Consider the following 18,767-nt stretch of genomic DNA (forward strand, 5'->3'; position numbering starts at 1 on the left):
ACACAGCACAAAAAGGAGAAAGGATCAGAATACAGTTTGGTGGTATCAAAGGATCCTAGACTTTGAGCTATAAGGGAACTCTTGTTGTTCAGTTATTTCACCAACTCTTCCTGACACCAGTTGGGGTTTTCTTGGCAGAGATATTGGAGTCATTCATTTCCTTCTCCAGCTCATTTTACAGAAGAGGAACTGGAACAAATAGGGCTAAGTGACTTGCCCAGGGTCACACAGCTAGTAAGAGTCTAAAGCTAGATTTAAACGCATGTCTTCCTGACATGATAGAGCCCAGGGCTCTATCCAATGTACCACCTGGTGGAGTACAAGGTCAATGATGGATTGTGGATAGTTGTCGAGGAATCAGCCTAGTTCATCACCAGGTTGACCACTGGATGATGTCAAGTCTTCAACCGCAGAATATCTCAAAAATAGAATAATAGAAGCATAATTGAAGGAAATAATCACACTGATAAAAGCAGGGATTTCCAATGTATTGAAGTACCTGGACTCTTGAAATCCATCCACAGGGTAGGGTGGGGGAAGAGGGTAGGGAAGGAAAAAAAGGAAAAGAATAAAAAAGAAATCCATATGATAGCTTTATTATATATTTAAAAGGAATAGCAAGTTGTACATAATAGGTTTGTAGTTTCATGTTCAATCATCTTTTTTATTATACTGTGGTATGGAAATTCTTGTTTTATTCCATAAATTAAAAACAAAATAAATAATTTTTATAGTATCTACAAAATATGTTTAACATGATTGTAATGTATAACCTATATCAAATTACTTGCTGTAATCTGGAAGAGGGAAGGAGGGGAGGGTGGGAGAAAAATTTGAAACTCAAAAATATATCTTTATATGTAATTACAAAAAAATGTTTTTTAATTAAATTAAATTTTTTTAAAAAGGATCCACATCTTCCTTCAGAGCTCAATTCAAACTGAGTGCAACCTCTTATATAAGGTCTTTCCTGATTCCCAATCTGCTAGTGCCTTCTCCACTGCCCAAATTACTTTGTATTTACTTAGATCTGTAAATGTTGTCTTTTCCTCACAGAATACACACTCCTTGAAGGCAAAGATTCTTTCACTCTTGTCCTTGTATTACCCCTCACTTAGCATAGTGCCTGGTACACAGTGGGTGCTTAATAAATGTCTGCTGCTTGATTGATTTTTCTTTCTTTCTTTCTTTCTTTCTTCTTCTTCTTTTTTTTTTTTTTTGGTGAGGCAATTGGGGTTAAGTGACTTGCCCAGGGTCACACAGCTAGTGTCAAGCGTCTGAGGCTGGATTTGAACTCAGGTACTCCTGATTCCACGGCCGGTGCTCTATCCACTGCGCCACCTAGCTGCCCCATTGATTGATATTTTTTAAAGTTATAAAAAGCACTGAAGATGTCAGTCTTGATTTTGGACAGGCCCCAGATGTAAGAATTAATCAAGACACAAGAAGACATAATGTGAGAATCATGTATTTAATGGCTAGAAAGTTTAATTATGTGATTATAGGATTTAGAACTGTCTAACCCCCTGATTTTACTGACAAGGAAAGTGAAGGTCAGGGAAGTTAAATGATGTACACAAGTAGTAAATAAAAGAGCCAGGATTCAAAACCTAAGTCCTCTGATTACAAATACTGTACTCTTTCCAATATCCCACAGTGCACTATGGGGGTCCCTTTCTGTATCATGGATACATATTGTAGATAAGAGCCATATCAAGGTCAATGGAGACCAGGCCTTATTTATTGTTATTTTTTTTGTATTTGGTTATTTTCAATACAATCCAATAAACATTTGTTAAGCAACTATTGTATGTCAGGCACTGTGCTAAGTGCTGGGTACAATTAATAAAAAAGAAGACAGTCCCTGCCTTCTAGGAGTTTACAATCTAATGGGATGAGATAACACACAAAAACAGTCAAGATAGGGTGGGTAGAGATGAGGGGGTACCCAGCTGGGGCATCTTGTTCCATGGAATGGAAACAAGGCAAGGCAGCCCATGCAGAATGAAGTGATCCTGAAAGTACAGATTCTGCCCTCTATAAGAGAAAACACTGGGAGGAGTCTGGTACCCCTCAACCCTACAATCAGATCATTTTATTCTTAGCAATTCATCGTTGCAAAGTAGAGTCTCTGAGGGTGATGGCCCCATTATTTACACTTCAGAAGCCCAGTAGACCTTTCTCAATGGCCTTCTTGGTATGCTTAAAGAATGCAGGCACTTGCCTCATTATCTCTTGTCTCTGCTCTGTGAAATGGATTCATGGCAAAAGAAATTCTAGGTTTTCTGTTGCAACATTTTCCACTGGCACCGAACCTGGCCAAGTGTTTCTAGCCCATCCACATTAGGAGAAGGGCATACAAGTAGCAGCAGAAAAACAGTGACACCATTCTTTCCCATACACATTAATATCTATGAAAAATTCTCTAGGAACTTTTTATCTTCATGGCATAGTGGAAACTGTTCTGACTTTGACATGAGAAAATCTATGCTAAAATCCTCTGGACATTCTAATAGAACAACATATAAATCAAAATCCTGCCTCTGATGCTCATTATTTTGGTGATCTTGGGCAAATTACTTAAAGACCTAAATTTTCCTCATCTGTGAAATCAGAGGATTAGATTGGTTGACCCTGAGGTCCCTTCCAGCTCTAGTTTTATGTTCTTATGAGAATAACCATTTCCCTTTCCATCTCATTTTCCAGAGGAGGAAACTGAGGCAAACAGGGTTAAATGACTTGTCCAAGGTCACACTGCTCATAAGTGTCTGAGGCCAGATTTGAACTCAAGTCTTCCTGACTGGTGGCCTGGTGCTCTATCCACTGCACCACCTAGCTGCCAAGAAACACTTGGCCAGGTTCAGACTACCCCTGGAAGATAGACATACTTTGGGTGCTGCTGAACAAGCAAATCCATTGCTATTCAGCCTGCACCATCTGAATAGCTCTCTGGCTTTCCTCTCAATAACTATGTGGATGATTTTCTTTTTCCACTAAGCATGCTGCATCAGGAAATTCTCTTCAAAGAGGTCCAATTCCTGAACTCTCAAACTTGAAAATTCTTGAATTGGGGCTAAGAAACATGCACATGTCATGTGCTCCTGCAGGAAATCTCTCAGCGCCCCAATTGCAACTATCTCTTGAGCTGGTGCTGTCCAGAAAAAATATCCTTTTTCTGGCTAGAAGCTTGGATTCCAGGATCACAGTGCTGAGGGAATTCAAAATCTTCCCTCCTCTCCGCAGGAGGCTGGATTTCAGAAACAGTGTCTGAGAACTACCCTCTTGGGCCAAATGCAAGCACACATCAGCCTCTGCCATAAAACTGCCATTGATACCTACTGGGGTGCAAAAAACTGCCCCTAGGATACCTCCAAAGGTCCATGCCTTGAAATCAAGCCACCTAGGCCACCGTCAAACTGATCAGATCTGCTGAGCAATTCCCTTACAAAGGCATAACATGAATCTTCTACAGAAACCTTCCCCAGCCCCTCCTAATGCCAGGGCTTTCCTTCTTTGAATCATTTCCTATTTATCCTGTATGTGGGGCAGCTAGGTGGAGCAGTGCATAAAGTGCCAGCCCTGGATTCAGGAGGACCTGAGTTCAAATCTGACCTCAGACACTTGACACTTACTAGCTGTGTGACCCTGGGCAAGTCACTTAACCCTCATTGCCCCGCAAAAAAAAAAAAAAAGAAAAAAAAAAGATTTCATACTATCCTGTTTGTAGCTTGCTTCATACATATATGTTTGCATATTTTCTCCACTTTTAGATTGTAATCTCCTTGAGGGCAGGAACTGTCTTTTGCGGCTGATTTGTATCCCCAGGGCTTAGCACCATGTAACAGCATAGTAGGTACATAATAAATGTTGATTGATTGATTGATATGCCATTTCTTCATCTATTTTTTTATATAGCTTTTTGACAATGTCTCAGCATTGAAGGGATGCTGAGTCAACAAGCATTTATTAAGTGCCAGGCACTCTCCTAAGCACAGGGAATACAAATATAAAAAAACAAGGGTCCCTGCCCTCAAAAAGCTTACATTCTAATTGCAGGACTTACTAGTGGGGAGTAATATTTGAGGAGGGTTCCTTTGACATAGCCAAGCATAGATAGTTGGCACAGTAGATAGAGTGCCTGGACTTGGAGTCAGGAAGACTCATCTTCCCGATTTCAAATCTGGCTTGAGACACTTATGAGCTGTGTGACTCTGAGCAAATCACTTAACCCTGTTTGCTTCAGTTTCCTCTTCTATAAAAGGAGCTGGAGAAGGAAATGACAAACCACTCCAGTATTTTTGCCAGAAAAAAACCCAAATGGGGTCACAAAGAGTCAACATGACTGAAATGACCAAACAACAACAAATATGAGAAGAAAATTGTACTATGAAGCACACGGTAATTCAGTTTGAACACAGTTCATCGATCTCTGGGGACATGAGTACAGAAGAGGGATTTTTATTTTATGAAAGCTTCAACTCCACACAGTAATTTTTCTTCTCTTGACTGGACAGAAAATTTTTTCATTAAACTTCACCTGCGGAGGGCAGAATCATAGAACATCAGAGCTGGAAGGAAACTTAGGGGCCATTTTATCCTACCTTAGAGTTTTACAGAAGAGGAAACTGAGCCTCACAAAATGAGATCTCTCTAAGGACCCTTCCACCTCTAAATGATCCTACGGCCCATCTCTATGCCAGAGATTAATAACATTAGCTTCCATTTATGTAGCACTTTAGAGAATCCCAAACTCTTTAAACAGGTTATTTAATCCTCATAATAGCCATGTGAGGTAAACAGGACAAATTATTATTATTATGCTAGTTTAGCCAAGAAACTAGGGTTCAGAGAAGGTGAGTGATTTGCCCCAGATCACACAGCTAGTCAAGGATGGAGCTAGGGTGTGTATCCTGGTCTTCTAATTCCATCTATAATAATCATTTATAATAACTTGCTGCCTCTCGATTATCACGCCCATTTTACAGAAGAAAAAAGTGAGGCTCAGAGAGGTCAACATTACACAGCCAGAAAGTGGCAGAGCTCAGATCCCAAACTAGGTTTTTCAACTCAAAGGCCAGGGCTTGTCCCATTAAACTATGGTGTCTTCCATTCTGATTTTTAAAATTATAGGCCTTTTCTAAGCATCACTGTTCCAACCATTAAATAAATGGGCAAGTCATTTCCCATCTCTGGGTCTCAGTTTCCTCATTTGTAAAACAACTGGACTGGACTAGGTCAGAGGTTCTTAACTTCAATGAACTTGGTGTTTTGTTGTGGGGGGGGGGGGAGGAAGGCAATGAGGGTTAAGTGACTTGCCCAGGGTCACACAGCTAGTAAGTGTCAAGTGTCTGAAGCTGGATTTAATTCATGTCCTCCTGAATCCAGGGCTGGTGCTCTACCCACTGTGCCACCTAGCTGCCTCGAACTTGGCTGTTTTTTAAAAAATATTTTATTTAATTTCAATATAATTGGCTTCCTTTGTAATCCTATATGGTATTTTTGTTTGTTTTGTTTTGTTTTCTGGGATTTTTTTGTTTGTTTTTTGTGAGACAATTGGGGTTAAGTGACTTGCCCAGAGTCACACAGCCAGTAAGTGTTAAGTGTCTGAGGCCAGATTTGAACTCAGGTCCTTCTGACTCCAGGGCCAGTGTTCTATCCGCTGTGCCATCTAGCTACCCCTGTAACCCTATATGTTTTAATTAATTCCTGTAAAAGCTTTATTCTGAGAAGGGGTCCAGAGGGTCCATGACATGGAAAAAGGTTAAGAGCTCCAGGAGGACAAAAATGAACCCCTCTAGCTCTGATGATTCCATAAGTCTAAGTGAATAGAAACACAGAATCCTACCAATGAAAACAGTTCTTAGCTCTAATGGCCTGAAGATGACAGTTTCTTTAAAATAATCGACGAAGACTACTCATAAAACAGCAAATCAGATTTGGCTTCTACCTCTACAAAGGATTTCACTTAAACTATCTCTTTGACAGTTTTAAAGGAACTGAAATTGACTTTACTTAGTCTGTTCCAGTATCTAACCTCTTTCTTTGGGACTCAGTTTCATCTGTCAAACAGAAAGGTTAGACTAGCTCCTAATGTTAGGACTGCAAGGGTTCTTGATTTCTCCCCACCCCCAAATGACAATCACAGGACTCTGATCTGGAAGGGACCATCTAATCCAATCCCCTCATTTTATAGTGAAGGAAACTGAGACCCAGAAAGGCTGAGTGACTTACCCCAAGGTCAGGCACATGGACAGGAAGTGATGGGGACAAGATTTGAACCCAGGTTTTCTGACTCCAAATCTAGTCCTCTGCACTGTACCATGCTGCTTTCTAGAGAGGTCTCCTGACTCTGACTGAGTAGCAAGTGAATGGCCAAACAGGGACTAATACAAATAATAATAACTGGTATTTATATTTTAAATAGTACCTACTATGTGCCAGACTTTGTGCTAAATATTTTACAAATACTATCTCATTTGATCCTCACAATAACCTTAGGGAGTAGATGCTATTGTTATGCCCATTTTCCAGTGGGGGAAACTGAGGCAGAAATTAAGTGACTAGAATCCAGGTCTTAACTCCCTTCCCATTTTTTTTTTTACTATAACATTCGGAATTCCTAGTGGTGCGAAAGGTGATACTTTCTTTAAAAAAAAAATCTCTATTGCTAAATTAGAATCAGAAGGTGTGCTTGGCCCTACTTACAAGTCCTAGCATTCCTTACAGAGTCGACCTAACCTATGTCTTGCCATTGAACTCGAATGACTCTGGACTGAGGCTGATGACTTTGCACAGCCCTACGTCATTTAAATCCAATCCCCTTGCAAGTCAAGACATCACCTTCCTCTGATGTCATTGGTCCTCTTCAAGAACGGAGGAGGAACAAGCCTTCCTTACTAGCTACATCACCCAGTGTAAGTCAGAATGGGAGAGTTGGAAAGGACTTGAGAAATCATCTAGTTCAGCCAAATCTTTTCACAAATATGGAAACTAAGACCTCAAGAGAGGAGGGCATGAATTGCCTTTATTATTTGTAACATAGCTAAGACTGGAAGCCTTGTCACTCAAGTAGTACGTTACATTAAATTTATGCTCCCAAGACTATCGTATCACATCATATGCAATAATTGTATCTTCCTAATTACTTCTTTCTTCCTTTGGCATTATCTGGGAATCTGGTTGGTAAGCCATTTCTCTTAAAAAACAAGACACAGGAACTACCACCTTGGTGTATGATGAGTTAAATAATAAAATTGTTTTTAAATAAAATTGTTTTAAATAAACAAATTTGTTTTAAATTAAATTCAATAAAAATTGTTTCAGAAAAAGAAAATACATCTCTGGGCACCACTAGGGGCACTATTTCTTACAGCAGAAAGACCAGTAGGATAGGAGGAGGGAGACTGGGGGTCCATTTTCAGTTCTGTCACTCAGTTGTCAATGTGACTTTAGAAAAGTCACTTACTCTCTGTGGACTTTAGTTTCCCCACCTATAAAGAAAGAGCTAGATGATTTCTAAAGTCTCTTCCAGTTCTAGGATTCTATGATTTATAACTTTTTTTTTTTTTTGTCAAGGGGAAGATTGAGAATGATGACATGGGAACTGTACCAGGGACTCACAGGTATTTTTTTTTTTAATAGCTTAATAGATGATTCCCTTGGGTGGGGACTCTGGGCTGGAGCTGAGAGGACTATCTGGAGGTAATCTTTAAAAATGGGACCTCATCATTTTGATTGAAGATTTCAGGGTATTTTCCTAGGATCCCCTAAGCCAGGGTTTTTACCCTGAGATCCACAGGTCTGTGAAGAGATTTCAGGGGTTGGAAGAACTTGAGTGAGCAAAAAGAATTGCATCATTATTTTCACGAATCTCTGTAATTTAGCATTTCCTTCAGTTCCTTAAAAACAGTCTTCTGAGAAGAAGCCCATAGGCTTCACTAGACTGCTAAGGAGATCCATGACACACAAAAATGTTAAGAAACCCTGTCATAGACAGACAACACAGCCCATGGACCAGATAGATTAAAACTCAGGCTCTCCAAATGAAGCCTTAGGTCTTAGGGAAGGGAATTCTAATAACCTAGGGATGCTGCTAAAGGGAAATGGTATACTGGGAAGCATAGCTTTGGGAATGGAAAAAAATTTTTGAAGGAAGAGCATGAGAAACTGATAGTTTCCTTACCTAAGGAAAGGATTAACACTTAGTTTACAATCTTTCTTTCCACCCTCTCCCCTACCATCCTCACATTGATAACTCTTCTGATACCCCGGCCTCCCAGTTCCTCAATATCTATGATTTTTATCATAGGGAAAAGGTAAAGCATTTGCTATTTTTAATTATCTGCAGTGTTCTTCTGAAAGCATGGATAATTCAGGTGTGTGTGTATATATGTATGTGTATATATATATATACACACACACACACACACACAATGTATGTATGTATATAGGTATATGTGTGTGTGAATATATATGCATCTACCGATAGTGTGTGTATACACACATGCATGCATGCATACATACACAATACATATACATGCATGCATAAATATGGCAACCAGAATGTGGAGTTAATGGAGTGCCAGACTTGGAGTCTGGAAGCCCTGAGTTTGAATCCTACTTCAGCTCCTGGGCAAGTCATTCAATTTCTCTCAGCCTCAGTTTCCTCATCAGTAAAATTTGGATAATAAAATAATCTGCCTCGCAGGGTTGTTGTAAGGATAAAATGAATTAATATATTCAAGGCTCTCTTCAAAGCTAGCTAGTTAAATGTTAGTTATTTTATAGTCCCTTTTACTCAGCCATAGAAAACTAAAAGGCACCTTGGTGATCATTACTCTACCCTTCTTATTGTAAAGTTAAAGAGATTTGAGGAGATAGGACTTGCCAAGAGTTACACAGTTAATAAGTCAAAGAGTTGGGACTCAAACCCAGGTCTCCTGATTCCCAGTGCTCTTTCTTCTATCGCCATGTGGCTCTTCTCCATATAGGGATGCTTCTGAAAGGTTGTGTGAAAATCAAATTTCGACAAGGTAACTCGCTCCCCAATTTACCTTTGGTGTAAACCTGTATTTGCCTGGCTTAGCCGTATTTAAAGTGGTTAGATTGTAACAGAATACTCCACTACCACTAAAACCCTATACAAGATGATGGCGAGGCAATCCTGGGCTCTTGGAAGACAATCAGCAACTCGGAACAACGGCTTGGTGATTGTGTTGTTCTGTCTGTTGGTGGAGGACCTAGGTAACTAAGTTTGGAAAGGCTTATCACCCGAAGTCTGAACTCTGGACGACTCTTTTTGGCCAGAACCACTAACATCGGGAAGGACTCGATCTATACTGATAAACATCCCAGGTCCTGGAGTTTTGAAGCTGGCTAGGGAAACCATCACTTTCCCCATTACCGCTTGTCAGATACAGAGCCAGATTCTAGAATTACCCTTTCAAAAGCCACTTAGAGGCTCTCTGTGTTTAGAAAGCTTAAAACCGCGCTAAGACTTTAGGAACACCCTGTATTTCTGTCCATTTCATCCTCTAATCTAAAAAGTCTGAGGTACTCAACCTTATTTTCTTTTCCCTAAACCCTCCCTAACCTAAATAGGTGAAAAGTAATTTCGATGGAAGAAAGTGAAAGCTCAAATCCGGGTCGCTGGGGCTATAAAAACATTCCCCTCCCTACCCCACCCCCCGCCCCCCATACACCATTTACTCTACTCCACCCCTAATAGCTACTAAAGGAAGAGAATTTTTAAAATTTCACTTCGAGGTGGCAGTCAATTAGTCATAAATCGATTGCACTGGGTTGCAGGCTCGACACCTTTCCATTTCACGCTGTCTGTATAGACGCGATCCAGAAGCCCACTGCCACTAGGAGTCTCCCAGAGATGGGGGACACAAGCCGTGAGCCCAGAGGCAGGGGCAGCCTTTCCGGGGGCGCCCCAAGGCTCTGTCCGAGCCGGCGGTTCCGGAGCGCGCTGCTGCGGCGTCCCCAGCTCCCGCGGCAGAAGTTGCCCCTGCAGCCGCCGCGTCTCACCTCCTGTGAGAGCGAGAGCCGCGCGGCGTGTTCGCGGCAGGACCGGGGCCAGCCCTGCAGCCCGGGAGGGGACACGCGGGGGGAGCACGAACAGCGGGCGCCGTGCACACCCAGGAGGGCGGGCGCGGAGCGGGGTGGCAGCGCCCAGCCCAGCGAGCCGAGTCCCCGCCCGAGGGCAGACACCGGCCCTCAGCCCCGAACTCTCCCTACGCTAGCTCTTCTGGCCCCCATACCCTGCGGGAATAGGGGCGATGGGGCTAATGCCGCCGGCGTCTAACTGGGACTGCTGCGCATACCTGGACCTCTACACCACGGGAAATTCCGGGGACTGGGAGAGTTCCGCTCACCTGCAGCCTCCGCTGCCCCTTTGGCCGCTGCTGCTCTTGCAGCCCGGGTTGACAGGGAGCAGAAGGCGAAGCGAGGCGCGGCCACGTCTTCCTCGTTCTCCTCCGTCTCCAAAAAAGCAGGCGGCTCCTCTCCTGGGAACGCCGGAGACCAGGAATCCGTGCCACTGCCGCCGCCGCCGCCGCTGTCTCCTCCTTCCCTTCCTCCTCCAAGTCCCATCCCAGAGCGTTCCCCTCTCCTGCTGCTTGGGCTGCTGCTCCACACGGGCGGGCTAAGGGGCGGGATGGGGGGGGGGGGAGGAGAGGAGGCGTTCTGGAAAAAAAGGGTACGGGAGCAGGGAGGGGAGGGGCTGGAGGAGGGGGCGTCCTGTTCGAGGATGAGTTGGGGAGCTAGGGAGAGCACGCTAAATGGAGTGGCCCCGGGGCCCAAAGTTGTTCTTTCTTACTTGGCTGGGTCTTGCCCCCACTTCTTTCGAGTCACTTCATGTCCCCCCAGATTGTACTGTGTGGGTATGGAGCCAACAACTCAGCAACAGAACAACAGAGCAGCTGTTGGGACAGAGGAGGCATCCCTGCTTGGCAGGAGGTGGTTCAGAATTGCAGGGGGCAGTGTGGAGGGAATCCGGGAGACTGCCTGGCCACACCGTTTCAGGGGGAGGAGGACTGCATTCTCTCAGTGATAATGATGATACCGGTTATGATAATGGGGTTAATATGGAAAAGAATTGTGACAACTTCCAGGAGCTGTTGTTTGATGGTGCCCAGGATGAAGTGGCCACCAGCCTGGTGCCAAGCATTCTGGGATGAGTGTGTCAGAACCCAGAGGAGACAAAGTTCCTGCCCTGGAGGAGCATAAAGTCTAGTTCAGGCAAGATGCACAACAATTACATTTCTTTACACAGCACTCCCTAGCCTCTCAGGAAGTCTTCAGTAACATTTTGGGGTCTTTAAGGAGTCGAATGGACCTGGCTTCTTACCACACTTTAAATTCATCTGGACTCAATTCTGCTATTGATTCAGACAAGTGAGGTGAGGGGGTCTGTAAAAGAGCTAGTATCTTTCGCCGTCAGACACTTCACAGACACTGTACCAAATCATTAACTGATCAAACACGAGAAAAATGCCGCACCCAGTTCAGGTTTTAACAAGCTATGGGGAGAGGCAAGAAGAATCACGGGGAGTTTCACAAACACCTCTGAAAGTGCCAGAGAGCCTAAGTGACAGTTGCCACCTTAGTTACCTCTTTAGTGATGCCTGGATTTTGTAGTTATTTCTCCTCACAAAAATCCCGGAGCAAATCAGTAGTTGTATCTTTAGTAAAGCAGGAGATAAAGGGGTGTGGTTCATCGAATGCCAAATAATAGCGAGATGTAATCTTTGACTCTGCCCTCTGCTCTACAAATTTAGCTTAGATGGTTACACTTGGTTATTTGTATTGATCCTTTACGTCAGTTCAAGGATCTCTGCATCCTTGGATAGATGGCAGTTAGAGGTCAGAGGGTGGAGGTGAGTATGCGGGAAGTAGGTGGTTTCAGAGATCTTGGAGCCTAAAGAAAAACATCCTTCCTGAAATCTAGGCCAGGGAGAATCCCCTTGGAGCAGGGGAAGTGGAGTTCCAATTTATGGAAGGGAAATTACAGTGTCTAATTGTTTCAAAACACAGAGAGTTCAGTGATTTGTCGGGATGCCAGGAGCATAGGCTTATCCTTGCCCTTCAAGTGTGATCAGGAAATTATAATTGAATATCCACTCCAGTGCGATGCAAACTCAAGCAGGCATTTTATTCCTAGGGAATTCTGGCAGAAAAAAAAAGCCTTTCCAAAATAGGAATTTCTGCACAGACGGCTGAAACTAATGGGCCCTAGGAAAGGAGAGGGGTTTTCTACTTTGAGGCTTGATTGCATGGCTAACAGAAAAAAAAAATGGAAGCAACAGTTTGTTCACAACTCCTTCCACCACCCCCATGCCAACATAGAAGGAATAATCATGAGCCTCTCGTGAGGACAGATCATCTCAACCATTTTGCTTCCAGAAGGGCTCCTTTTTTGACTCTTATGTATTTCCCAGAAGAGCCTAAGGCATGCTACCTCTAAATGTAGGTTTTAGGTAACTCCCTACCTAGCAAGATAAGGTAACTCTAACACTGAGGTTCTCTCTTGAACTGCCAATCATTCAAATTCTACTCTAGAGAGTAAAACTCCAAAGGGATGACCATGGAGTGGTAGCCTGAATGCCAAATATGCATCTACCTAAAAGACCATTTTACAGAGGATTCAAAGAAGGCAAAAACTCACAAAGAGGTCAGAAGAAATGGTACAAGGACACTCTCAAGGTCTCTCTGAGAACTCTTGTATCAATCGTGAGACATGGGAGATGCTAGCAAAGGACCAACCAGCATGGTGTGCCGCATCAAAGAAGGCACTGTGCTCCATGAGCAAAGCAGAGTCACAGCAGCCCAAAGAAAATGTGAGATGCACAGATATAGAGACATCTTCATCCCAAATGTTCAGACAGAATATTTGTGGCCAACTTGTGGTATCCCAAGCTCAATGTTGGACTGATTGGCCACAGTTGAACACACTGTACCTTGACCCCAACATTGTGATATAATTGGTCCTCTTTGAGTAGGAAGGATGAACAACAACTAGGAGCTCATGCAGCAAAAAATAAATAAATAATAAATTTTTAAAAAATGAGAGTAGGGGGCAGCTAGGTGGCGCAGTAGATAAAGCACTGGCCCTGGATTCAGGAGGACCTGAGTTCAAATTTGGTCTCAGACACTTGACACTTACTAGCTCTGTGACCCTGGGCAAGTCACTTAACCCTCACTGCCCCGCAAAAAAAAAAAAAAGAGAGAGAGAGAGAAAGTACATAGCTAACAGGTGCATAGGGCAATAGTAAACATACCATTATTTCATTAGCAAACAAATTAAGAAAAATAAAACAATAAGAAAGGGGGAACACGTGTAACAACTTGCCAGAAAAGGGTGGGCTGGCTGCAAATCCCTTTGGGATTTATAGCTCTTACCAATTTGGGAAGAGGAAACTAACATAAGTTCTGCTCTCAAGGGGGGGGGCGGAAATGTATAGGTTTTTACTCGCAGCTACAGGGGACTCTCAAGAACAACTCAGAGAGAGGGGAGAAGTTGTGGTCATCCTAAGACAGTGGCACAAGAACAGAGCAGCCAGGGCAGCTAGGTGGTGAAATGGATAGAGCACCGGCCCTGGATTCAGGAGGACCTGAGTTCAAATTCGGTCTCAGACACTTTACACATTTACTAGCTGTGTGACCCTGGGCAAGTCACTTAACCCCAATTGCCTCACCAAAAAAAAAAAAAAAAAGAACAGAGAAGCCGATGCCAGTAATATCTGAAGTTCCCTTATGTAAGACTATGAGAGTTGGGGCAACTAGGTGGTGCAGTGGATAAAGTGATGGCCCTGGAGTCAAGAGGACCTAAATTCAAATCTCACCTCAGACACATATTAGCTGTGTGACCTTGGGCAAGTCACTTAACCCTAATTGCCTTAAACATACAGGGCTGTCACCAGTCATCCTGATACACACACACACACATACATATACACACGTCCATATACATATCTTGCCACTGGACCTAGATGGTTCCGGAGGAGAAAGTGAGGTTGTCGGCCTTGCACAGACCTCTCTTAAATCCAATTCATTGCAAGTCATGACATCACCCTGTTGTCATGGTCCTCTTAAAGAATGAAGGACAAACAACAACAACAATGATAGTTGACCCCCCCCCCCGCCCCCGTCTGAATGGACAAGTATGGAGGTACAGGTGACTGTGTTTTATCTCTGGTACTCACTCACAGGATGGGGGTGATGGGGTAGCTAGGTGGTGAAGTGGATAATGTAGGGCTTGGAATCAAGAAGACTCATCTTCCTGAGTTCAAATCTGGCATCAGACACTTACTAGCTGTGTGAGCTGGGCCATTTGCCTCAGTTTCCTTATTTGTAAAATGAGCTGGAGAAGGAAATGGCAAACCATTTCAGTATCTTTACCAAGAAAACCAACCCCCACTGGGGTCATGAAGAGTCAGACATGACTAAAATGACTGAAAAACAACAACTCACTTACTCAGGAGCAGGAGGGAAACAAGTCTTCTGTGAATGGTACAATGGGCTGAGAGAGGATCAGTGATGGGTCCCTGCCCTACCCCAGTCTTTCTTATGTGTTTTTCTTAAAGTTATTTTGTTAAAAATATTTACTGGATTTTATATTATTTCTCAAACACCTGTGATCAACCTGGTCCTTATGGTACCAGGTGTCCCTTTGTTTGTGGCATGAGGGCAAAATAGGAACCACAGGAGAGAGGACTGAAGAAGAGTAAGAGTGTTTTTGCTTTCTAAGTGGGGGGATAGGCACAAGCCATTTTATAATTACACTTCTAAATGTGAAATAGCTATGAATTCAGGCAAAAATCTACCTTATAGAGAAGAGTGGAAGTTACATATGCAACTGGGACTGACACATGAATCACAGAATCACAGAATGTGACCATTCAAAGGGACCTCAATGATCATCTAGTGTAATTCAAACATCTAACAAAAGGAACATTGTTGTTCGAGGGGCTGATGTCTTGATTCATGAGTGAATTGGATTTAAGTGAGGTAGAGGTGCACAAAGTTCCACTTCTCACTCTTTCTTCCGGACTCATTGAAGTCCAATGGCAGGACAAAAGTCAAGATCACTACCGTTGGCCCAGGATGCAGTGGATGACCTTGGTGTTTTTGATGTCTGACCAAGCTCTAAGCACCCCACAGTGCCTGCTTTAGCGGCCTTCATGGCCTTTGGAACAAATTGCCCTCAACCACTCATAGCTCTGGGAGTAGTCTTCACATGCTTGGGGTAGACACCTCCCTAACTCACTGACCAGTTTGAGACCTGTCAATTACCCTCAACCTGCTTTAGCCAATCAGCTGAGGTATTTGCCAGGTTGTGGCCTCTATGCATGCTACTGCTTCTTGGAGTCACAGGTGAGAGTTTGGTGATAGGTGGACACCAAAGGTAGATGAGCAGCCCTGAAAAGGGCTTAGCAAGCCCTCACATCCTCTGTGTACATCCCATACACCCCACATGAAAGGAATACCCACTATCATAAACCTCACAAAAGGACATTGAACCTCTGCTTGAAGTCTTCCAAGGAAGGAGAACCCATTTCCCTTTTTTTTGGGGGGGGGCAATGGGGTTAAGTGACTTGCCCAGGGTCACACAGCCAGTAAGTGTCAAGTGTCTGAGGCCGGATTTGAATTCAGGTACTCTTGAATCCAAGGCCAGTGCTGTATCCACTGTGCCACCTAGCTGCCCCCTTTTTTTTTTTTTTGCTTAGGCAATTGGTGTTAAGTGACTTGCCCAGGGTCACACAGCTAGTGTTAAGTGTCTGAGGCTGGATTTTATCTCAGGTCCTCCTGATTCCAGGGCTGGTGCTCTATCCACTAGCTGCCCCCCATTTCCTTTTAAGACAACCCATCAAAAAAAAAAAAAGACAACCCATCCATTCCACTTTTGCACAACTCTAGTTGTTAGGGAGTTTTTCCTGACATTTGCCTCTTTGTTACTTCCATCCCTTGTTCCTGGTTCTCCCTCCAAGGGCCAGAGAACAAATCTGATCCCTCTTCATATAATAGCCTTTAAAATACTTGAAGATAACTATATAATTCCCAGGGAGTCTCCTTTTTCTCCTGGCTAAAACATGCCCAGTTCCTTCAACCAGTTCTCATGTATCATGAACTCAAGGTCTGTGTCCCCCTGGTTCCCCTTGTCTATAAGATCTCCAATCTATTAACACATACCAATGCTTGAAGTTACATCCAAAGCTTGCCTGCATGCACGTGCATTAGTCTTGTCTGGAGTGGTGTAACTACTCCTAATTCAGCTGCAGCATCATCTTTTCACTGACCAGGTAGGATGAGCCTTTATGTGATCAACCTGCTGACTCTTGTACCTATGCTCGAGTTGGTTGTTGGTCTAACCTACATGTCAGGATCCTTGGACTTCTATGACCAAGCCCAGGCTGGTTGATGGTCCAGACTGGCTGTGAGCATTCTCAAACTCTATTAGGCAGGAGAGAAACTACTTCTGAATGGAGCTTTCCTTGGGTTTGTGGCGCATGGTCCCTTTCCAAATAAGACAATTAAGGGAGCAGCTAGGTGATGCAGTGGATAAAGCACCAGCCCTGGATTCAGGAGAACCTGAGTCCAAATCTGGCCTCAGACACTTGACACTTACTAGTGTGACCCTGGGCAAGTCACTTAACCCTCATTGCCCCACTAAATGAATGAATGAATGAAAATAAGAGAATCAGTGGGCTTCCTGGAGTGTACACAGTGTCACTTCCATCATACACCATCATCTTCATCACTACCATCTAAGCTTTTAGCCCACTCAGATAGTCTCTCTATAACTGGTGAGCAGGTTTTTCCTTAGTTCCCTTTACTGATTGTCCATCTTTTCTTCTGCTCACCTGAAAGTCTGATTCAGTCTTCACTACGCAGCAGGTGGTTGAAATTAATTGACTTTATAAATCACCACTGTTGTCCTACTCCACAAACATACTCTCTAGGGCTACTGTATAAACAGGCAAATTACCTAATCCCTCTTCATTGTGGAGTAGTTTTCCACTAATCCACTTTTACATTCCCTTTGGATGCAAAGATTTCTCAGCAAAACTCTAGTGCCTTCTTGAAGTTCTTAACAGAAACTTTTTTTCTGTCAGATCCCTTCTGAGTAGGTCAAAGGTAGTCAGTCAGTAGGCTTCTGTATCTTATCCATCTTCTGAAACTCGAAAATCCAAGTCATTGGGTAGGTATGGCTCTGGCTAAAACACCTGGGAGTCTTGGCTTATCTCACTTTTATGGAGTAAAGCCTTTAATTCCTGTGTCTTCATTCCTGGTAGTATCGTTTGTCTATACCAGGAATGCCCCATGGTATCTATTTCATTACATGGCTACCACTTCTGTCATTGTCTCAGTGCTAAGGTGTTCTCCAGGGAATGAAGTTTGAATCAAAGAATATAAATAGAATATAGGGGCAATCTCACCTTTGTAATTGTATCCCCAGCCCAATGCCTTCCACATAGTAGGCACTTAAAATGCTTATGGATTGATTGAGTCCCTCAAGTTCTCAGTCTTGCTTTTTGACATATCACTTTTATGAGGCATAGACTGTAGCTTCATTCCTGTTAGTGTTACTAAAATCCCATCTTCTACAGAAAGCTTTTTTCCAGTCTCTCTTAATTCTAGTGCCTCTGTTATTTCCTTCTTATTTATCCTGTATACAGCTTGTTTGTACATGTATGTTTGCTTATTGTCTCTCCCATTGAATTATAAGTTCCTTGAGAGTAGGGACTATCTTTTGACATTTTTGTATCCTCGGTACTTAGCACAGTGCCTGGTTCATGGTAGGTACTTAATAAATGTTTATTGACTACCAATGCCACATGCTGACTCAACTGAGCCTTCTGCTTAGACTCCCTTAACATATTGAACAACTTGTAATTAAAACCTTCAGGCTATCATTGTACTTGGAAATAATAAGATGTACTTCTAGTTTTCTTGGTTTTTTCCAAAACCAACATTTCCTTCACTACTTTACTCTAAACAGCCCTCCCTTTGACATGTGGGTCCTGGAGAATCCACTCTGGAAATACACATATTAAGAAATATTTCTTCCACAATATTAGCCACTGTGGATGCTTTCTATTCCCTGGCTGTACAGGCCACATATTATATACCACATATTGTTTCTATGCTTCCTATTTCCTTCCAGAGGTAAAAAGCCAATGCACACCAGCTTCAAAAACTTGCTGATGCTTATGCCTTCTAAGTAAGCAATGAGAACTTTCCTTTTTGACACATCAAACATAAATTTTGCACTTCTCAGAGACATCTTATGATGTCTTGGGCCAGTAAAGATGGTTTCCTGATAGTTCTAGGTTTCTCTCTTGACCCTACTGCCCAAAGTATAGCTGTCACAGCCCTAGAGCAAAATGCCTTGGGTACCACCAGCTACTTCTCGGTACTTAGTCTAGTATAACACTTCATTGTGAGGCTTCCACTTCTGCTATTGTCCCAATAGTAGGACACACTCTAGGGAATGAAGCTTGAGTCAAAGAATGGAGTAAGAATATAAATTTCAAGGCAGGGACCATCTCACTTTTGTACCTGTGTCCCCAGCTCCTAGCCCAGAGTCTGTCACCTAGAACACTCTTAATAAATGCATAGTGACTGATTGAATCCTCGGAATTAATTTATTTCCTTACTTCTTTGCTTATGTCACTCCTCTTAGTCCTTTCTTGGCTAGTCCTTACAATAGGACAGAAGTCCCTAAAAAAAAAAAAAGGTGGGCAGGGGCAGCCAGGTGGCGA

The 18,767-nt window shown here is 43.1% G+C and overlaps 1 protein-coding gene across 3 annotated transcripts in view; it reads right to left on the reverse strand.

Annotated features, from left to right (window-relative positions):
* MATN2 (matrilin 2) overlaps positions 1-10,671 on the reverse strand; it is a 203,565-nt gene extending 192,894 nt beyond the window's left edge. For all 3 annotated transcript variants that reach the window (XM_043975565.1, XM_043975564.1, XM_043975563.1), the window contains exon 1: positions 10,380-10,671. The gene's annotated coding sequence lies outside the window, so the exon portion shown is untranslated. The remainder of the gene's footprint in view (positions 1-10,379) is intronic.
* Between the last annotated feature and the right edge of the window lie 8,096 nt (positions 10,672-18,767).

This window comes from Dromiciops gliroides, chromosome 1 (genome assembly GCF_019393635.1).
Source record: "Dromiciops gliroides isolate mDroGli1 chromosome 1, mDroGli1.pri, whole genome shotgun sequence".
Classification (NCBI taxonomy): Eukaryota; Metazoa; Chordata; class Mammalia; order Microbiotheria; family Microbiotheriidae; genus Dromiciops; species Dromiciops gliroides.